General features: G+C 49.4%; 1 pseudogene; it reads right to left on the bottom strand.

Annotated features, from left to right (window-relative positions):
- Nucleotides 1-1,704: 1,704 nt before the first annotated feature.
- Nucleotides 1,705-4,879, bottom strand: LOC106598559 (uncharacterized protein K02A2.6-like; annotated as a pseudogene).
- Nucleotides 4,880-5,622: the final 743 nt, after the last annotated feature.

Here is a 5,622-nt window from a genome sequence, read left to right as displayed (position 1 = left end):
AAACATGTTGGTATTACAGACTCAATCAGGGACATGTTGAAAATGTCAGTGAAGACACCTGCCAGTTGGTCAGCACATGCCTGGAGCACACGTCCTGGTAATCCGTCTGGCCCCGCAGCCTTGTGTATGTTGACCTGTTTAAAGGTCTTACTCACGTCGGCTACGGAGAGCGTGATCACACAGTCGTCCGGAACAGCTGATGCTCTCATGCATGCCTCTGTGTTGCTTGCCTCGAAGCGAGCATAGAAGTGATTTAGCTCGTCTGGTAGGCTCGTGTCACTGGGCAGCTCGCGGCTGTGCTTCACTTTGTAGTCTGTAATAGTTTGCAAGCCCTGCCACATCCGATGAGCGTCGGAGCCGGTGTAGTATGATTCAATCTTAGCCCTGTATTGACACTTTGCCTGTTTGATGGTTCGTCGCAGGGCATTGCACAATTTCTTGTATGCTTCTGGGTTAGAGTCCCGCACCTTGAAAGTGGCGGCTTTACCCTTTAGCTCAGTGCAAATGTTGCCTGTAATCCATGGCTTCTGGTTGGGGTATGTACATACAGTTACTGTGGGGACGATGTCCTCGATGCCCTTATTGATAAAGCCAGTGACTGATGTGGTGTATTCCTCAATGTCATCGGAAGAATCCCGGAACATGTTCCAGTCTGTGATAGCAAAACAGTCCTGTAGTTTAGCATCTGCTTCATCTGACCATCTTTTTATAGACCGAGTCACTGGTGCTTCCTGCTTTAATTTTTGCTTGTAAGCAGGAATCAGGAGGATAGAGTTGTGGTCGGATTTACCAAATGGAAGGCGAGGGAGAGCTTTGTATGCGTCTCTGTGTGTGGAGTGCAGGTGATCTAGAATTTTTTCCCTCTAGTTGCACATTTAACATGTTGATAGAGATTTGGTAGAACTGATTTAAGTTTCCCTGCATTAAAGCCTCCGGCCACTAGGAGGGCCGCCTCTGGGTGAGTGGTTTCCTGTTTGCTTATTTCCTTATACAGCTGACTGAGTGCGGTCTTAGTGTCAGCATCTGTTTGTGGTGGTAAATAAACAGCCACGAAAAGTATAGCTGAGAACTCTCTAGGCAAGTAGTGTGGCCTGAAATTTATCACAATATACTCTACTTCAGGCGAGCAAGATCTAGAGACTTCCTTAGACTTCGTGCACCAACTGTTGTTTACAAATGTGCACAGACCGCCCCCCTCGTCTTACCGGAATGTGCTGTTCTATCCTGCCGGTGCAGCGTATATCCCACTAGCTGAATATCCATGTCGTCATTCAGCCACGATTCCATGAAACATAGGTGTAGTAACTTGACAAGGAATGCCCACACGCATTTCGATATTACTTTCTTTTACTTTCAACCCAAACCTAAAGGTGTATTGCCAGGTACAAACGGTACAAATATAGCAGAACTATATAGCCCACTCAACCGGTGGTAGAGTCACATTGCACAGAACTCACTCTTAGTGATGACATCATCAAAAGGGAAAGGTCACGGTCAATGCCAATAATAACCATGTCATTATTTATATAGTGTCCACACTATAACACTTCTCCCCCCTCAATTTAAATCCCCCCCTGTAAGGAAAACATAAGGTTAACAAGTAAACCACATCAGTGTTTTCTTTTCTTTACTACACCACACTGTAGAACTTCTGCTGGTGTTACCGTAAATGTAAACAAAACAACAACAACAAAATGACAGTCCTTATTTCTTTTCAACTAGGTCTGCTAGTTGAGGCTTGTGACTACGCTGTGATCTGCGCAGTACTCCTGGTGTGCTACGAGACACAGGTAAGGCGTGTCCCAGTGGAGCTGGGTCTGAGGGCACAGGAGCGGGTTGGGTGTTTGTGAGAGAATGTCCATCACCCTCTGCTGGAACCACTGAATGCCCCTGTTCCTCAGATGCTGTTTCCAGTGGGATTTCAACTTGTATACTACCACCCACAGCTGTTCCGTCTGAAAACATGGTCTTGTCTTTGTCATAGCGCAGGCGGAGATGGTCCTGGTGTCTGCGCATGACTCGCCCATCAGTCAGTTTGACCACAAAGGAGACGGGACCACTCTGACTCAGAATAATACCTGGCAACCAGCGTTGGCTGCTTGTGAAGTTGCGGATGTAGACAGTGTCATTGGGTTTTAACTGTCTCTCCCTTGCGTGATGGTCATGTCTCTCTTTTTGTTTCTCCTACTTCCGTTCCACTCGTGCTCTGATGTTCGGACGCAGTAGATTCAGGTGAGCTTTTGGCTTTCTGTCCATTAACATCACCGCTGGAGCCTGTCCTGTTGTTGTTTGTGGCGTGATGCGGTACTGGAACAAGAACCGAGAGAGCTTAGTTGTGATGGTTCCCCCAGTCATCCTTTTGAGCCCCTCTTTCAGTGTCTGCACAGCCCGCTCCGCTAAGCCGTTTGAGGCCGGGTGAAACGGGGCGCTGCGGACATGGCGGATCCCGTTTTCTCTGCATGAATTCTTGGAACAAGTCACAGGTAAACGTTGTTGCGTTGTCGGACACCAGAGAGTCCGGCAGACCATGGGTTGAAAACACCTGCCGAAGCTTTTCGATGGTTGTGGTCGCTGTGATGTTGCTCATGATGTGCGCCTCCAGCCACTTGGAGTGTGCGTCCACCATGACAAGGAACATGTGACCCATGAAAGGGCCTGCAAAATCTATATGCAGCCTGGACCATGGGCGGTCAGGCCACTCCCACAGATGTAGTGGCGCGGGCGGCGCCATCTTCTGGTGGATCTGGCACTCAGAACATGATTTAACTTTGTCTTCTACCTCCTGATCCATGTTAGGCCACCAGATGTAAGATCTGGCTAAACTTTTCATCCGGGAGGCACCCGGGTGAGCCTCATGGACCTCATCCATGACTTGTGCACGGCCAGGGGGTGGAACAACCACTCTAGACCCCCAGAGTATGCAGCCATCCTGCACACTCAGCTCAGTTTTGCGCTTTGCATAAGGTCTTAGTCCATCATCCTCTATGACAGGAGGCCAACCCTGCATCAGGAATCTTTTCACTTGGGACAGGATAGGATCCCTGTCTGTCCACTGTTTGATCTGTTTGGCATTCACAGGTGAGTTTGACAATCTCTCCATTAGGAAAATTGTCTTGGGAGGCACCACAGTTGTGGCAGGCATCTCTGGTAGCGGGAGACGGCTGAGCGGGTCTGCATTTGCATTGTCCTTCCCCGCTCCATACACTATCGTGTACTGGTAAGCTGACAGTGTCAGGGCCCAGCGCTGTAATCTTGCTGAAGCCATGGGCGGAATGCATCTTGATTCACTAAAAAGGCTCATCAGTGGTTTGTGGTCAGTGCATATGGTGAAATGACGACCGTAGAGGTACTGATGAAAGCATTTCACAGCAAAGACTATGGCCAGACCTTCCTTGTCTAACTGTGAATAACCCTTCTCAGCACTCGTCAGCGTACGTGATGCGAATCCAATGGGTCTCTCTGACCCGTCCTCCATCTGATGAGAGAGTACTGCCCCGATGCCATAGGGTGAGGCGTCACATGACAGGATGATCTCTTTTTCTTGGTCAAAATGAACCAGAAGTTGTGCTGATTGTAGTAGTGCTTTCACTTCCTTGAAAGCTTTCTCTTGTGCTGGCCCCCACTTCCATTTACAGTCTTTGTGGAGCAACTGATAAAGTTGAGCCAACACTGTTGACAGCTCCGGGAGGAACTTACCATAGTAGTTCACCATGCCCAGGAACGACCTGAGCTCTGACCCATTCTTGGGGTTTGGAGCATCCTTGATTGCCCTGACTTTGTCCTCCACAGGACACAGACCCTGCGCTGTGATCTTATGACCTAGGTATGTCACACTCTGTGCTTGGAATGTGCACTTGCTACGCTTCAGGCGCAGCCCTGCCTCAGAGAATCTCTTTAACACCTGGTCCAGATGGTGGAGGTGCTCCTCCTCCGTCTCCCCTGTAACCAGGATGTCATCCAGGTACACTGCTACATGAGGGATCCCCTGCAGCAGATTGTCCATTGTCCTCTGGAAAATGGCTGGGCTGGACGCCACTCCGAAAACCAAGCGGTTGTACCTGAACAAGCCTTTGTGCGTGTTCACTGTGACATACTCTTTTGAGTCCTCGTCCAGGAGGAGCTGTTGGTAGGCGTGACTCATGTCAAGCTTTGAGAACGTATTGCCTCCTGCCAGTGTCGCGAACAAGTCCTCCACCCGTGGCAGCGGGTAAGCGTCTAGCTTAGAGGCCCTGTTGATGGTGAGTTTGTAGTCCCCACATATACGCACCATGCCGTCACTTTTCAGAACGGGAACGATAGGAGCTGCCCAGCGGGAGAACTGAACGGGAGTAATGATGTTTGCTTCCTGCAGCCGCTCCAACTCATCTTCCACTTTCTTTTTCATGGCGGAAGGCACTGTCCTGGGCTTGAAAAAGCGAGGCTCGGCCTGAGGATCCACGAACAGCTTAACTGCAGTGCGCTGCAGTGTGCCCAGTTCATCTTTGAAAATCTCTGGGTACTTTTGAATGACATCCTCAGTCACACGGGTGTGTTTTATCTCACCCCAGCTCAGTTGTATTTTGTTTAGCCAGTCACGCCCTAGTAAACTAGGCCCATTCCCTTTCACCACCAGGAGCCGTGCTCTCGCTTCCTGGCTGTTGTATGCAATGTCCACCTCTAGAGCCCCCAGCAATGGTATGGTCTCCCCGGTGTACGTACGCAGTCTGATCCCTGCCGGTGTGAGGGCAGAAACCTGTCTTGAGCCCCATTTTTGTTTGTAGGTCTCCTCACTTATGACAGAAGCAGAGGCCCCCGTGTCAACCTCCATCCTCATCTGCTTTCCATCTATCTCCACTGTAGCATAGATAGGCTGTGCGCGCGGCTCCCTCACATTAAACATGTTGTAGGAACAATGCTCTTCCTCCTCCTCTGTGCTCTCTAGGTGGTGCGCTGCCGACTGAGGCTTTGGTGCTGTGAACTTGCCCAGCCCAGTCCGCCCACCCTCTGGCTTGCTCCTAGGACCCCTGCATTTTTTTGCTAAATGTCCCTTTTTGTTGCAATTGTGACAGACAGTCTCCATGAACTTACAGTTGTTACCATAATGTGTCCCTCCACATCTGAAACATTTCACTGCTTTTCCCCTTTTTCCTGCCACCTCTTTTGTCACCTGATGCACTGCACAACTTTCATTGTTGGCCTTTTGAATATTTTTCACATTACTAGTGGCCATCTCCATCCCTTGAGGTAGTTCCAATACTCTCTTGAAAGTCAGTGTGGCTTCCCCCAGCAACCGGCGCTGTATGCTGTCCTCATTAATGCCACAGACTAATCTGTCACGGAGCATGTCCTCTAACATAGCCCCAAACTCACAATGTTCAGAGAGTTCACGTAATTCAGCAACAAAGTTAGCAACAGACTGACCTGTTTCCCGAAAATGGCAGTTAAACTTGAACCTCTGGACAATCACTGACGGCTTTGGATTGTGGTGGGTCTGAACGAGAGCAACTAGATCCCCAAAAGGAATTTCTCCCGGTCTCCGTGGTGTAGCCAAATTCCTCATTAGCTTGTAGGTTTTAGCCCCACACACACTCAAGAGAATAGAGCGCTGTTTAGCCTCATCTATGATTCCATTTGCCAAGAAAA

The sequence above is a fragment of the Salmo salar genome, chromosome ssa19 (assembly GCF_905237065.1).
Source record: "Salmo salar chromosome ssa19, Ssal_v3.1, whole genome shotgun sequence".
Classification (NCBI taxonomy): domain Eukaryota; kingdom Metazoa; phylum Chordata; class Actinopteri; order Salmoniformes; family Salmonidae; genus Salmo; species Salmo salar.
This window is presented reverse-complemented; position numbering and strand designations above follow the sequence as displayed.